The following is a 17,494-nucleotide window of genomic DNA, read 5'->3' on the forward strand; positions in this document are numbered from 1 at the left end:
GATAGCCTTTTCTTATATCTTGAGCCCTCTATTATAACATTAGAGAAAAAAATTTTTACATATGAACAAACAACCCCAAACCTCCTACCTACCCACCCAACCAATCAAATAAATAAACAACAAAACAAACAAGTAACTTTGTTGACTTTTTCTGTTTTATTTTGCCATTGGGTTTTTTTTTTTTTTTTTCCTTTGTGGCATGCGGGCCTCCTACTGCTGTGGCCTCTCCCGTTGCGGAGCACAGGCTCCGGACGCGTAGCCTCAGCGGCCATGGCTCATGGGCCCAGCCGCTCCGCGGCATGTGGGATCCTCCCGGACCAGGGCACGAACCCGCGTCCCCTGCATCAGCAGGCAGACTCCCAACCACTGCTCCACCAGGGAAGCCCTGCCATTGGGTTTTGAACATGGAAACTTAAAGGATATTTAGTAAATAAATAGGAAAAGGAGGAGGTAGTTAAAAAACAGGAAATAATGTGTGAAATTAAGGTTTGATAGAGATAATCTGTCTTAACATGGCTTTGACTTTCCTATGAACCGAGAAGAAAAATTTCTCAGGTGAATTTTCAGACCTGTAATTTAAACTTCATCATATTAATATTTAACCATTTCCCTTCACATTTGGGCTGCTTTTACTTCCCTCTGATGGTGGATTGTTATGACTTTGAGTTTGAAATATTGTAAATATTGCAGTTTTAGTGCTTTTAAGTTCCACAGCTACAAGTTTGTTCAGAGTGCTTTTTCATTACGGGGTAAGTTTGTTGAGAATCTTCTAAATGCTTAATCATAGCTCAGACAATTTAGGAGATTTTGGAAGAAAAAAAAAAGAAAGAAATACATATAAGTCTGGATAAAGAGGAAGCATGGAATTAAAAATTTTAGGGACCAAAAACTTAATGAAAGGAGACATTTAATCTCAGATGATTTGGGGGAGACTCTAGAACCTTTATATTTTCAAGCAACAGATATTTTGGTGCACAGTGTTGTGAACTGGGGCAATCTGACAACATGGCCCTAGAATTTTAGGATGTTTCATGCCACCAACTCATTTCATAAGTGAGGAAAGGTAAAGAGCTTGTTCAAAGTCACAGAACTATTAGTCTCAGGGCTCTCAATTCTCAGCCCAGTGCTCCGTTTTTTGGCATAGAAATAATGTCCTTTCTCCTATCATAACTAGTTGAGTGAGAGATATCTGACTTGAGATATCTGTTCACATTCATCAAATATTTTTGTGGGGCCTTTTGGTAAGTTATTTCTGTCTACTGAAAAAAAAGCATAATGTGAGAGTCATAAGTTAAATTTTCTTTGGGGCAAAACGAGCACTATAGCCTGGAGGACAGCATTTCAGATAGCTCTGAGAAACTTCTCTAAAGAGGCAGGGGGGAAGGTCAGTATATATGTGATTTTGGTGAAGGGGGAGTACATGCAATCAAGCACATATTTTTTTGCAGAAAGTTTCTGCTCATCTTGTGAAGGTTACTGCTAGTCATGAGGAGCAGACTTCACCATGAAGGATTTTAATGCTTTTCTAGATATGAGAAGATGCAAGATTTGGGCTCATAAAATCATCTCCTGAAAATATCTAACTATCTGGTGGCCTGTTCTGCCAGTTTTTCCCAGAGCACAGAGTGCCTCACTCCTGATCTCCACCCTGAACTTCCTTTCAGGGAGTTTGAAGGTCAGCAGCCACAGCGGCTCATAATTTGATCCTTGTAGAGGTAGATGGCAAGTGGCAGTTTGTAGGTGACACTTCCTATACACTTGCCTTAATATTCTTTTCTGTAAAAATTGACATAATGTTTGCCTTCTAACAGTCTCTAAAAAACATTGTAAAGATTAATGGCTCCCCAAAATACTGAATTTCCCATCTGCAAAATGAAGAGGTTGGTTGAACTAGATGATATCAAATGTTATTTCCAGCTCTAAAAGGGACCCACAGTTACCAGATAAGATGAGACCCCCTCTTCTCCCTCACTTATCTTTACTGACTCAAGTTTGTCCTTTCAAACTCAGTGGGGTTGGCTCCTCTAATTACTCCCCGTTGGGGGTGGGTACAGCTGCTCGCTGCCCCCGGAGTCACCTATGCACACCACTATTATTTTCTTTACTAAGCATATCTGTCTTCCTCCATTTGAAAGAGTTCTTTGAAGTTGGATTCTATGTTTAATTTATCTTGGTAAACCAAATACCTAGCACAGCATCTGGAACTGAGTGGAATCAAAGCAAATATTTGTCAAATCAATGAAAAACCTAAGATGCTCTCGGCTTCTGAGGATACTGGTGATGATGAGCTCACACTAAGGCATAAGTGGTCAGTGTTTGGGAGGCTCTGGATTATTTAGGTGCATTTTAAGTGTAGGAAAACCTCTCTAATCCTAGAATTATTGCATTTCATCCCCTGGCAAAAATGGTTTCTGTTTAAAATCACTCACCACACTAATCAATTGTTTACATCTGGAGTAAATGGAGAACCATAAAGAGAAGGGAAACATGATTAAAGATAATAGAAGAAGAAAGGCAGGTGAACCAGGATAAGACTTTATATGAACTGAATCTGTAATCATCATTGCAGTGAATTTCACAGAATGCTACTCACATTTTATATACACGTTATTGAGATATTCTTTTTTGTGGAAACAAAGAAAACATTTATTCTTGAAAACATGTTAATGAAAGATCTGAATGGTGCATATTTTAATCAGTTCTCTAATAAATAAGGAAATAAAACACATGCTTATTTGACTTAATTGCATTTCAAGATATTAAAGACATTTAAAAAATAACCAGAAATTAATTCCCAGTGGAGAAAGGAGTTGAAGGAATTCAAAGTGAAAATTATGAAGTTTTAAAAATACTATTTTCTAGGGTTTAAATAAAACAAAGGTGATAAAGCCAATGCATAAAGTTGAAGATTTCATATAAATTGTAAAGACTTGGCTCTTCACTGATTATAAAAGTAATTTATTAGAAGACAGATCAGACTGTACCACAGAGGAAGGAAAATTTTCAAGGCATCAGGTGGTAGTTGGACACAATGACCTTTATTGCCCCTTCTGACCCAGAGATTCTGTAAATCGATGAAAACCCAATAATGAGGAACGGGCTAATGACACACCATAGTGCCCTCTCTTTTAAAAATGAATACTTTAAATGTCAATAGTTACTGGTTTTCAATGTCTCTAACTTTTATCATTAAAAATATCCATGTTACCATTTCTCAGTCAAGCTCCTAATGATAGACTGTGACCTTTTTCTGAGAAAAAAAGGCAGTCTGTCTGAATTCTTGTTACAAAGAAGCAATGCAAATGAAAGAGGTTCCAATTCCCCAGAGGCTGCTAAATGACACCCTCCAACTCTAACCCGCCATCTCCAGAGGGTAATTAAATTGCAGAAGGGGAATATATCTGTGATTTATTTTTAGGAGACCAGGTTGGAGAAAATAAAATACACCTGACCTTTAAGTTTTTGGGTTTGTAGAGGAATTATTAGTAAAGTTGGTTATTCCTTTAGATTTTCAGTGTGTGGTAAGAGATTTCAATCAGTGACAGTGCAGTTTACTCTATGGATTCTTAATGGCAAATTAGAGAAATGTAGTAGAAACTATACTGAATTGCAACAATAGTTTGCTACACTAAGCACAGATGTTTTGGCCCATTTATGAGGTTTCCTTAAAAGTTTTAGTTATGTGTGTACATTGGCAAATAGCAGTAGGAAACTGATCAAGATAGAGGAAGTCATCCCAAACTTTGAAAATGGTCAGAGGAGAGCAATCCTATGTGAACTAGTTTCTATTACACTACTTCTTTTTCAGTAATTTTACTAAACTTGTGTTAGTGTAGAGATATTGCATACATTGGTCGATCTTTCAGAATAGTTTGAAATGTTTAAGAACTTGAAATTTTGGCATCTTCTCTCTTTTAGAGTGTAGATGGGAAAGTATTTGGTTAAGATGCCAGCTTTAGCTCATCAAATATGAAACCTTTATTACTTTTATCTTAGATGTGTGGGAAGATAGAATGTAAATTTGGAAGCAAGTGTTTATTTTACTCCCTTAAATTTTTTCTCTACAAGTTGCCTAGGGGATATGAGGAAGGGGGATTAAGAAGACAGGTGTTTACAATTTAAGGAAACAGCTTAAGGATAGCAGCTTGCAGAACTTTTAAGTGTGGGTGACTGCTTTGCAAGCTACAGGCTACCAACTCAAATATTGGCTTTGGGAAAGGGAATTGTGATTTTCCTTCCAGCAAATCTAAAAATGTTTAGATACATTTAGTCCAGGATAGATTTAAAAACTGAGCATTCTTCATTTTGAGTTTAAGAATAACAGAGCTCTGCATGTGGAATTCTTTTTGTGGGAACCCTAAGTCAATTTGATAATTATGTGTGGAATGTGAAAGAGAGGAGAAAGTTAAGAAAATCTTTGTTTGTGAGTCTCGTTGTTTGTAAATAGATAATGGGGATGAGTGAGAATTAAAATTTAATATTTAGTTACAGTCAACGCAAGACCACCCAACTCAGCAGACCTGCACATTTCTGACCTGAGGTTAGAATCAGGAAGAAAGGGTACATTATAGAAGATGGTGGCTCTAGGATGCTCCTAATTTAATGTCAAGTGTTCCTGATTGGGGAGAACTGAAATTGTCAGAATTGTGATAGATATATCAAAAATATACAAACTAAGCTACGTAAATTGTGAAACTTATCAACTTACTCTGTGGTATGGTAAAAATGACAACTTTTCCATCTAGCTAATTGAGAGATCTACCTCTATCACATTAAATTATCTCTTCCTTCTCTTTCCCTGGCAATCTTTTTTCATGCTACATCTGTGGTCTCCTAAGTGTGAATGTCCAAATTAAGCTACTTCTGTTGTTACTGCTGCTGTTGCTGCTCTAGCTCCTACAAGGAGTTCAGCACTTCCTGTGTCACAAGTGTGAACTAATGAATGCCTTGACATGAATTAAGTTCTTTGATTCTTGCAAAAATCCTGCCAAGTCAGTAGTTTCATTATTCTCCTTTCATAAATGAGGAAACCAAGGCTTAGAAGGATTTGAGGCAGTCAGTTCAACTGCTCAACCCACATCTTAATTACTGTTCTATAATATCTCAAATATTAATGACCCATTTGCCTTGAGGGTTTTAGAAGTTTAGAAGCCGCTTTCTCACCACCGTTGTCAAGGCTTAGTCAGGACCTTCTTTCATAGGATGTCATTTTGCCTGGCTTGTTCCATACATCATCTTATACCTGAGCTCGGAGTCTGGCTATCATGAACTGACTCTAACTTTATCTATGCTCTCCTCCTCCCAGGATAAACCCATAAATGTGTGTAGGCTAGCACTTATTATTATACTTTTCTACTTTTTTTTTTTTTTTTTTTGGCGGAACACGGGCCTCTCACTGTTGCGGCCTCTCCCACTGTGGAGCACAGACTCCGGATGCGCAGGCTCAGCGGCCATGGCTCACAGGCCCAGCCGCTCCGCGGCATGTGGGATCCTCCCGGACTGGGGCGCGAACCCGTGTCCCCTGCATCGGCAGGAGGACTCTCAACCACTGCGCCACCAGGGAAGCCCACTTTTTTACTTTTTAACGTTGAAATATAATTGACTTGTAACATTATATTAGTTTCAGGTATACAACATAATGATTTGCTTTAGTTTAACTATTAATTAAACAACTATTTGCATGCCTGCTATTTAGGTACTAATTTTGGGGACACAAAAAATGGGTAACACCCAGCCCTTGCCATAAAGAGAGGGAGGTGAGGGGACAGGCCTATAATCAATAACAAAAGTTATTGTCATTGTTTAACCTCTTGTCTTCAAGGAGGACTATGTTGGCATGACATCAGGCTTCCTGTATTTTCCAGGTGTTCTGTGTTAAGCTGCTTGTGCTTCCCTAGCTTGACTTTTTTATTTTTCACCTATGGCTGTAGTATTGCATCAAGATTCATTTATTTATTAAATGTACAAGGTCTATTAGGAGTTTTAGGAGACTAATAAATAATACTCCTTTTCCCCACCTGTGTTTGCAACCAACTGATATGGACATGGGGGTCTGGGTCTGATAGTGGGAGATAAAACAATGTTTTATAACAACTATAAAGTTATATGGAGACTGTGGCCAAGGTCAGTCAAAGGAGTTTGCTAAGACACCAGTGCAACAGGCATCCCCAGGAAACTAGGGCTGAGCGTGGCTGGTTTATTCTAACTCACCTGCCAGTCAAGAGCAGAGGGGTGAGGAGTGGTGGAGGGGGGCCAAGAGTTGTCATTCTCGTGGATGTCCCCCTGCACGGACACATAAGGAGCAAGGAGCAAAGGTTCTTGGCAACACATTAGACTAGATTACAAGATGTGGTTAAAAGATCTCAGTAAAGTAGAAAGCTGCATACAGAAACATAGGGAGGATAGGTTTTTCCCTCGGTTTTATTGAAGTATAATTGACAGAATTGTAAGATATTTAAAATGTGATGATTTTATATTCATATACATTATGAAAGGATTTCCCCCATCAAGTTAACATGTGCCTCAGCTTATTTATTTATTTATTTAGTAAGAACCTTTAGGTTCTACTTTCAGCAAATTTCAACTATACAGTACAGTGTTATCAACTATAGTCACCATGTTATACATTAGATCCTTAGAGCTTATTCACCTTATAGCTGAAAGTTTGTACCCTTTTACTAACTTCTCACCCCTGCCCAATCCCTTGGCAACCACTTTTCTACTCTCTGTTTCTGTGAGTTCTTTTCCTTTTTTTTTTCGATTTCACATGTAAGTGATACCATGTGGCATTTGTCGTTCTCTATCTGGCTTATTTCGACTTAGCATAATGCCCTTCGGGTTCATTCATGTTGTCAAAAATGACAGGATTTCCTTCTTTTTAAAGTCTAAGTAATATTCCATTGTGTATGCATACCACATCTTCTTTGTCCATTCATCTGTTGATGAACACTTGGGTTGTTTCCATATCTCGGCAATTGTGAGTGATGCTGCAGTGAATATGGGAGTGCAGATATCTTTTCACGGTAACGATTTTGTTTCCTTTGGGTGTATACCCAGAGGTAGGATTGCTGGATCATGGGGGTAGTTCAATTTGTAACTTCTTGAGGAACCTCCATGCTGTTTTTCATATGTACTAGCTTGCCTTTTAGGGAGGATAGGTTTATAATGCAGGTCCGAGTGTTGTAGCTTGTGTCAGAGGTAGATTCCCAAAGGAGGTTACACTAGCTGACTCTTAAGGAAGGAGTAGGATGTTGCCAGGGAAACAGCGCTGGGGGCAGTGCAAGCACATTCCAGCAGATTAGCACATATATAGGTTCTGAGGCTTGATGTGCTTGGAGAATTACAACTGTTTTGATATTATCAGTGCAAACTGTCAAAGGTGAGATAATATATCAGAATATGAGGCTGGATGGTAGATAAAATTGGTTGACTTCTTGTTCCCTGGGTCTGTATTTGGGGACTTTGAGTTTGTTCGCTTGGAGCTCTGCCCATCCACCGAACATTGTGCTGCCTGGTGAGAGAATCTCAAGGCACCTTTATTTTAAGTGTAGGTGGACTTCATGCGTTCATTCTTCATTATCTCAGCCTCACAGTCCTTGAGATTTCTTATACCCTTACCTTGTACTTCCAGGAAAGTCAGACGTAATTCTAAAAAAAAATGTTGAAAATAGGAAGCAATTTCTAGGTGAGGAATATTAGCTTTTTACAATTTAGGCTCAGTTTTTATATTTTTATGGTAGGTTAGAAAATTCCAATGTTTTGACAATCAACAGTGGTCACAAGCCCTGGGTCCAGATGGCTGGCTGTTTACTGTCAATGCTGCGTTGATAAGCCTACTACCTAGGAGGATGCTAATACCACAGCCTTTCGGATTCCAAGCCAGGCTGACTTCTGAGAGTAGGATGATAGCTTACTTCATCCCTTGAGTGTGCTTCTGGAATATCATCCTGCTCTTGGAGGGGTTCATCCATTATGGTGCCTGTCAGATGGTTTGGTGTGCTTAGTGTTTCAAATTTATGTAAACTGAAAGAATTGAAAGGTTTGGAGGGCAAATCCACATTTCTTAGTTTTCTTTGGCACATGAAAATGCTATGCCAGAGTAGCTGCAACTTGTATTTACCACCTTTATTTAATATGCAGCCTTTTTCATAAGGAATTGTTCTTCTTGATAGTCACTTATATTTATATAGTGTGTAATAGTTTACAAAAGGCTTTCCTATACATTAATTCTTTTATCTTGACAACAAATCAATGAGACAGGGCAATAGTTATTTTCTCCTTTTTACAGCAGTGGAAACTGAGGCTTAGAGAAGTTGAGTTGTGACTGTTAGACCAGTGCTGTCCCATAGAAATGTAATTCAAACCACATATGTAATTTTAAATATTCTAGTTGCCACAGTAAACAAAGTAAAAACAAACAGGTGAGATTAATTTTAACAATATATTTCATTTAACCCAATATGTCAAAATGTTATCATTTCTGCATGTAATTGATTTAAAAATTATTAATGAGATATTTAACATTCTACTTTCTTACTGGGCCTTCAAAATCCAGTGTGTAATTTACAACTCAGACTATGCACATTTCAGATGCTTAATAGCCATTTGTGGTTAGTGACTACCATATTGGACAGTATAGACCTAAACCTGCACTGCCACCTTTTCTACTGTGCATTATATTGACCCACTATTAGTTTGGGTAATGGAGTGGGGTTGTATTCTCAAGAGTTGTGATGAATCTAAGCAACTTCATATACATATGTTTTTCTTGTTTTCCCTGAGAACAACATCATATATCTTTGCAACACTTGATTATATCCCCACAGATGTGGTCTGTGATGCCTGGAGGAACATTCCCTAATGGAGGGACTGAGCATAAACCCACAAATAATGAACAAGGAGCTCTGACCAACATTCATTCCTTAAGAAAACAGTTAGTAATGAGTAAGTTCAGCTTTATATCTTAGGAATAAATGGGCATACCCGGTCATCTTAATTTTGTCTGAAAATGCTTATACAAATGCTTTTGCATAAGGAAAACTTTCTAAATGAAATTAAGAGTTTACAGCTAATCCTTTTCTAGTATCTTTCTTTGCTTTGGCCCTATTTTCAGTCTGTGTAGGCCAAAATTTCATTCCTATCAATTGTTTAGTGTGGGTGGAATAGGTGGGTGGGCATTTTTATTGACTAAATGAAAGATATACTTCATGAGATTCATCATCTGTTTTTCTGAAATAGCAACTCTACATTTTCCAGGTAGCTAAAAGGAAAAATCACAGTCCCTCTAGACAGCTGCTGCAGGATTTTATTTCCATAGCTGTTCAAAGGTCTAAAAATCTTCCCTCCATAATGGCAGAGAGCACATATACATGTATGCCTGATTCTAGGAGGCTCCACTCTTTCCCATCAAAAAAAAAAAAAAAAAAACTGAAACGAAAATAAAACAAACAAACCTAAAATACTTTTGTTGAAACAAACTTCCAGAGAGAGAGCTTTTGTAACTTCCAGATAAAATAAGAGCCTGTTGTTTTCCAGTCCTTCCAGACTAAGCTCCAAACTCTACTATCTCTAAGTGTTTACATGAGCTGGTCCTTTGTGCTATCACCAACCATCTCCGGTCATCTGCTGAAACTTACCCATCAAGACAAGTTTTTAATCTTTCATGAATCTTCTCTAATTCCCCTAATTAGAATTAACATTTTCTTCTCCTGGTTCCTGTAATACTTTGTTTGTCATTCTGTTATAAAAAAGAATTGCATTGTCCTCTAAGTTCTATTAGGTTGAACCAAATGTGATTGCTATTTTTTTGTACATAAAAAAGTTCACTTTCAGATGCTTCAACTTACTATAATTAATTTATAAAATTCTGAATACACACACATTCATGTACATCTGCGCAGTAGAATCTGTATTGGGTTGACTTCTGAATCTCTCACATCTTGGCCACAGTAGCTCTTCAATAAGGATTTGTTGAATTGAACTGAATGAAATAAAAATGGAATGCATGTTGGAGAAACAGGATCATATAAATCAACTCTCCTCCCCAGATAACTCACAGATTGCCTGTATATTGCAGGTTTTGAATTTCAAAGAAATTGAGAGACTTTAATCTGGTGCTCTGATATGTTAAGTACAGGGTATCAAGGTAGTTTGAAATAATTAAATTCCAGATTTTAGATAGTGCTAATTTTAAACAGGGAAGCTATTGTATTGCCAGTGAGTGAGGGGTGTGTGTGTGTGTGTGTGTGTGTGTGTGCATGTACTATTTTAATTTCTGTTTTTTTAGTAGACACAATTTGGGGTGAAATATTTAAATAAACTGATAGGAAGACAAAATCTTCTTGGTGTCAAAACAGTTGTTCTGATTGGTTTGGCAGACTAAGCTGACAATGAAAAATTTTTTGTTTATTTGTTTATATGTGATAAGGACACAATAGGGAAACCAGTATATTATCTTTATACCCTATTTTTATGTTGCGATTTAATGAAATTTTTATAAAAACCAGGCAGTTAGGCAGTTTCAAAATCAATAAACTGTTCTTTGAATTTGTTAATTTTTCAGTATAGACCTGTTCAGTAGATGCAACTGGATGTGACAATGATATTTCTGTTATATATCTGCACCAAGGACAATTGCATTATGAATTCAGAAGGAAGGAAGAAAGGAAAGAGCATCTTATGGATTGGTGAATCTGACATAAATTTTTGATATGAAGCAACCTAGTCAGTTTGAAATTCAAGGTCTCTGAATTCTCAGTTAGACCTTGGTCTCAAACCGTGGCTGAACAGAATATGAGTCAAATTGTGTAAGATAAAGTTCAAACTTTGTCTTGGGCAGCTATGCATCACATCGTGTGGCCATGGAAAGAATATTGCATTAAATATAAAGAATGGGCTCTGGATAAGTTGCCCAAATTTTCCTTCAGGAATGAAGGACTTATTCCCCAGCTGCTGGAAGTGTTACCAGCAGATGCCTCTTAGCTCTCTTTGCGAAGTGCCTTGGCAGAGGAGATCTGCCTGCCCTTGTCACGTCCCTTTCTGGAGAAGCCTGCATCCTGTGAATGTCAAGGCAGGGGCATAAAGACCTGGCCTTCTCATTTCAACTCAGGACAAGGGTCATTCCAGCTTCCGAGTTCCCTGGGGGATCAGCTGAGTTGACTTTGGCTTTGTTGAAGCCAACTTCTGCCTTCACCAAATCCAGCTTTGTTCCCTCCTCTTCCCTTGAGCTGAATAATTTTCCCAATAAATTTCTTATATGTTTATGTTTGTCTCAGAGTCCATTTTCATGGAGCCCAATTTATGACAATAGCAAATTAGAAGAGAGGAGAGGTGTTCTGAACTGATAGAGACGAGAACAAGACTTGAGGCTAAAGACAACTTGCAGATTACCAAATACTTCCTTACCATTGAGGAAGAGGCCCAGGTGCCGTCAATAAATTGCCCATAGTTGCTAATACCACAGCAGGGACTTGACTTCCTGGGCAGGCCCTTACTGTTTTGGCTGTAGAGTGGATTAGAAGTTCTGCCTGTCCCTTGTGTTCCTGTTTCTCTGGTTTCAGTGTGAGGGTACCTAAATATCTGACCTGTAATTGCTCTGGCAAATCAATTTAATTGAGTGATTACCCAGATCCAGAAAGTTCTCAAGAAGTAATGAGTTTGAGTTTGAGGATATCCTGAGATATTCTGAGGTGGGCAGGAGTGGTTGTAGTTTGCTCTGGCCTTTGGAGTTTGTTACAAAAGACTTGAAATCTCAGTTATTCTAGAGTGTTCCTGGGAGGAATGTCTGAATAGGATCAGAATCATACTTAGACCATTTCTTGCAGGTTGGAGTCCTCTGGATCCATCACTAGAAAGTTCCAGTTTCCTGGGCTTCCCTGGTGGCGCAGTGGTTGAGAGTCCGCCTGCCGACGCAGGGGACACGGGTTCGTGCCCCAGTCGGGGAAGATCCCACATGCCGCGGAGCAGCTAGGCCCGCAAGCCATGGCTACTGGGCCTGTGCGTCCGGAGCCTGTGCTCCGCAATGGGAGAGGCCACAACAGTGAGAGGCCCGCGTACCGAAAAACAAACAAACAAACAAAAAAAAGAAAGTTCCAGTTCCCTAGGCTTGTTTTTGTGGTTTGCCTCAAGATAATATATGACCAACTGGACCATTGAAGGGTTCTTATATCCTGTAAAAAGGTGATTTGAATGACCCCCACATGATGTAGAGCAAGGGTTCAAGGCTAGTTTTGTTCTCAAACCTACATAAGGTAACGATGTACCTTTCATTGCCAACTTCCCATTTTGAGCTCCCTCTCTTTTTCCTTTTCTCTGTGTTTAAATTTGAGTCTTTTATAATTGTCTTGGAAGACTCTTATTAGTCGTTGCTTTAAAAATTTGTCCACCTGTTCTGAATGAGCTAGCATTCCTACCGTGAGAAATTTATGAGAATATTCAAGTTTATCTTAAATAGATCTAATTTACCATTGTCATTGCGGATTTGACCAGACTGATAAAAAGGAACTGAGAATGCTGGGTCCAGAAAGGTAAAGATATGGGGACTTGGAAGAACTTGGAGAAACATGGTAACTTCTTTACATTCTTTTTTAGGTGTTATCTTTAGAAAGAGCAAATGTGTTTTTTCTACGTTTCTCAAGAGAGCAGGAATAGGATTAATGGAAGTGGAAGTTAGAGGGAGGCAGAGGAAGCCTCTAATAAATATTAAATAAATAATTCTAATAAATATTGTCTCAAATTGAAATGGTCTGTCTTGCTAGGTAATGAATTCCACCTTATTAAAATGTTCAACCATAACTGAGGTATGTACTTAAGATACTTTCCCTTGGATGGAGAACTGTATGGGGTAGATTGCTACATTGGTGCTCCCCATCAAATGGGAGTAACACCACCCCTCCCGGTGTTTACACCCTGTGCAATCATCTTGCTTTTTTTAAAAATTAATTTTATTGGAGAATAGTTGCTTTATAATGTTGCATTAGCCTCTGCTGTACAGCAAAGTGAATCAGCCACATGTATACACACATATCCCCTCTTTCCTGGATTTCCCTCCCATCTAGCTCACCACAGAGCACTGAGCAGAATTCCCTGTGCTACACAGCAGGTTCTCATTAACTATCTATTTTATACATAGTAATGTATATACGTGAATCCCAATCTCCCAATTCATCCCACCCTCCCATGGGTATCCATGTTTGTTCTCTACGTCTGTGTCTTTATTTCTGCTTTGCAAATAAGTTCATCTATACCGTTTTTCTAGGTTCCACATATAAGAAATATTATGCAATATTTGTTTTTCTCTTTCTGACTTACATCACTCTGTATGACAGTCTCTAGGTCCCTCCACGTCTCTGCAAATGGCACTATTTCATTCCTTTTTATGGCTGAGTAATATTCCATTGCACAGTATATATGTACCACATCTTCTTTATCCATTCCTCTGTTGATGGACATTTAGGTTGCTTCCATGTCCTGGCTACTGTAAATAGTGCTGCAATGAACATTGGGGTGCATGTATCTTTTTGAATTATGGTTTTCTCTGGGTATATGTCCAGGAGTGGGATTCCTGGGTCATATGGTAGTTCTATTTTTAGTTTTTTAAGGAACCTCCATACTGTTCTCCATAGTGGCTGTATCAATTTACATTCCCACCAACAGTGTAAGAGGGTTCCCTTTTCTCCACACCCTCTCTAGCATTTATTGTTTGTAGATTTTTTTATGATGGCCATTCTGACCTGTGTGAGGTGATACCTCATTGTAGTTCTGGCAGTCATCTTGCTTTTTGACACTGAGCTCAACCATGTGACTTGCTGCAGCCAATGGTTCATTAGCAAGCATGACCCAAGTGGAGGCTTGATGAGTACTTGTATGTTGGGAACTCTCCCTCTTGGAAGCAAGGTGTTGTGCTAAAAAGAAGCTTGGTCTAGACGACTCAGTGATGACAGGCTATTGGAGAGAGGCTAAGCTCCCAGTTGAATAAACCTCCTGAGTGACTTCAGGCATACCACAGAGAGCAGAGGAACTGCTCACATGAGTGCAGAATCAGGAGCATAATACATCCTTGTTGTAAGCCACTGAATTTGAGATGGCTTATTATGCAATAGCACATAATGGACATACTGAATGACATCATCTCTGTGATCCTCCCCAATCTTTTGTTCTCCAAAAGAGAACAAAAGATTTAATTGTTTCCAATTTAATTGTAAATGGGGGAAAGAACTTGAATAGGCGAGAAAGCATATGGCATATGGCGACAAATCACCCTCTGAAATAATGCTTTCACTTTGGGGAAATGCACATTTAAGCTATCTCTATTTCATGACAATCTGACAAATACATAACTACCTCCCACCAAAAGAACACCTCATCCATCCTTCTGTGCTGACTAATCCTGACCGTCTGGCAGATTGTGTGCACATCCTGGCTCCAAGTTGAGATGAGAATGAAGATACAAAAATCTCCCTCAAATCTTCACATTTCTGAATCTTCAGCAGATGTTAAATGTAATTTAATCAACATTGATTGATTCAACACACTGTTTTCTCATATATCAAATGAGGTTTCCACAGCCAGTAGGGGAAAAAAAGGCAAAGTTAAACAATATAAATCAATGTGTCCATTTAAAAACAAATTTGACTGGATATTATACTTATCTTACTTTTTGTTTTGAAATAACTTTTGTTTACTCTTCCTTTTCAAGAAATTCTTGCTAATCAAAGTTTATTTTTTGTCCTTCTCACTAGAGTAACAAACCATCAGTATAAGAGGGAGACACAGATCTTGTGTTTGATTTATTTTCCATGTTGGCAAATTCACAGATCAGAGCAGCAGTTTTATTTTAGCTTAGTCTTTAATAAGATTTTTATGATGCTGATATATAAGACCATGATAAATGTGAGATCCACACATTGCAATTCCCTTGTATAATGTACCTTCATTTATTTACTTTTGAGCTGTAGTGAGAAGATATATTTATTTTTGTTGTTATTTATTTGCCTAAGGTCAGGTGATTAGTATTTTCTCTAGTTCGCTTAGTCCGTGTTTTGGGGTTCCTCGAAGGTTATGCTACGAACTGGCCTTAAAAATACTGATGAAAGTAGTGCCTGGGGCTTCCCTCGTGGCGCAGTGGTTGAGAGTCCACCTGCCGATGCAGGGGCCGGTTTCGTGCCCCGGTCCGGGAGGATCCCACATGCTGCGGAGCGGCTGGGCCCGTGAGCCATGGCCGCTGAGCCTGCGCGTCCGGAGCCTGTGCTCCGCAATGGGAGAGGCCACAACAGTGAGAGGCCCACGTACCGCAAAAAAAAAAAAAAAAAAAAAGTAGTGCCTGTGTTCATTTAACTCACAGCTGACATGGGCAAGGTCCTGAGTTCAGCCCTATGAGCAAGTCAGTGTCCACTGGTTCCTGACTTTCAACTGGACCCATAACTCTAATCTCACCTCACACGTGGAACACCTGTCATCTCAAAGGACAAAAGATTAGTGACCAAGGATGTCTCAGACATAGTCGTCGCTGCTTCTGGATGGATAACTAAATTCGTAGGCTCTGTTTCAAATTTGAAGGGCACTCCGTTGGGTAAACCGAAGAAGCACATTATAACGCATTTCAAGGGGAAGTGTGAGGAGCAAATTGTTGAAATGAGACAAGAGGAAGCTGGCTTCTTTCCTCATATGTTAGTGAGGGACAGTGGTGACATTGTCCCATGCACTCAATATTGACATCAAGAGACTCCAAGGGGTCACTCACTAACAGAGCACAGGGGGTGGAGGTGTGGCCAAACTAGAAGGCCTGCAGCTGAAGATGTGTAGGACTGATCTGACAAAGGAGCAAGTGGGAAGGAAAGTGGTCTTGGCTTAGGTCCCAGTCTACTGTAGGTGAGAAGGATTGAGCACTGGCCTCCCAGGTCCCTGGTGCTTGGGCTCTGTTCCGCTGCAGCCTGGCATTGTTTGGATGTTCTTACAGAATCACTCAGGACCATGTAAAGCTACATTTCCTATGGTACCTCTATTCTTTCATAAGCTCACCTCCTGCAACCAAAGTGAGAACCCCATTACTAATAACAAAACACCATGGTCCTCATTTTCTTTCCTCCAACCCCTTTCCAACCGACTGAGAACCTTTGTTTGCCAACTCATTCCTGGGGTAGAGAGGGAAAAATTATGGGACTTGGTGTGTGTGTGTGTTTGAGGGAATGGGGAACTTGAGGGGGCAGTAGCCATTGTCATTCATTATAAAACTAGACAAAGTTTGTACATTTCCAAAAGAAATATCTGAAAGCAGATTCTTTGCCATCACATATTTTTAAAAGTCCAGTTGATCTATGTCTAAGAGGAAAATGCTGTTTTAAATTCAGTGCCCATACTAAAGGAATATTAAAAATAGCTTGAAAACAATAAAACAGTGAATACTTATTGAATGCTAGTTGTCTTCCAGACTGTTTACTTTTATTAACTAATTAAGTTTTCTAACAAATCTATGAGGTAGATCCTGTTATTATCCATATTAACCGTTGAGGAAATGGAGGTGTGGAGAAATCATGGAGCTGGTTGAAGGACACTCTGGCAGAGTAAAAATGTCCACAGATTCTTTGACACTCTCCCAGTGAAAGGAGTCATCTCCCAGTAGACCTGTCTACTTTGACTAATAGAATATAGCAGAAGTGATGCTTTGCCGGTGTTTGGATCCAGTCCTCAAGGGTTTGGCAACTTCCATTTCCTGTCTCTTAAAATGCTTGCTCTTAGAGCTCTGAGACACCTTGAGGTCATCATGCTGGGAGGAGGCTGAAGGGAGCCAGGTGGAGGGGCCACATGTAGAAGGACTGATGCTCAGCGAGCCCCAGGTGTCATGGCTCTAGCTCCCAGCTGTTCAGGTCACCCGGGCAAGGCCCCAGACATCATGTACACAGATGAGCATTTTCTTCTGTACTGTCAGAATTCCCGATGCACAGATTCATGAGTGAAATAAATCATTATTGTTTTAAGCCACAGAGTGTTGGGGTAGTTTGTTATGCAGCAACAGATAAGCAGAACATTCACACAGCTGTTAACATGTACAACCCAAGTGGATTTGACCCAAGTGGCCTGGCTCTGGAGTGACGTGTTTAGCAAGTATCCTATACAATGTATATGTTGCCCAGAATGTTGTGCTTAGTTTAAAGAGCAACTCTCCCACACCTTTGACACACTCTGCATGGACTTTTCCTTCACTCTGCTTTATTTTCCTCCCAAGCCCTATAACCACCTGATGTGTTGTGTGCTGTGTCCATGATTGCTTAGTGTCTATCTCCACCCCCCAACCTCACACACTCGAATGGACCATACATAGGACCATACATATGTACACAGCTTGAGCTGTTCACAGCTACATTCCCAGCACCTAGAATAGTGTTTGGCATGAAGTAGACATGCAATAGTTTTGAGTGACTGAGTAAATGATAGAAATGTTTCATTTTAAAGCTAGTGAAAAGGGAAATGCTTTTGCTTCAGTTACTTGAGATATTCT

The sequence above is a fragment of the Hyperoodon ampullatus genome (genome assembly GCF_949752795.1).
Source record: "Hyperoodon ampullatus genome assembly, chromosome: 13".
NCBI lineage: Eukaryota > Metazoa > Chordata > Mammalia > Artiodactyla > Ziphiidae > Hyperoodon > Hyperoodon ampullatus.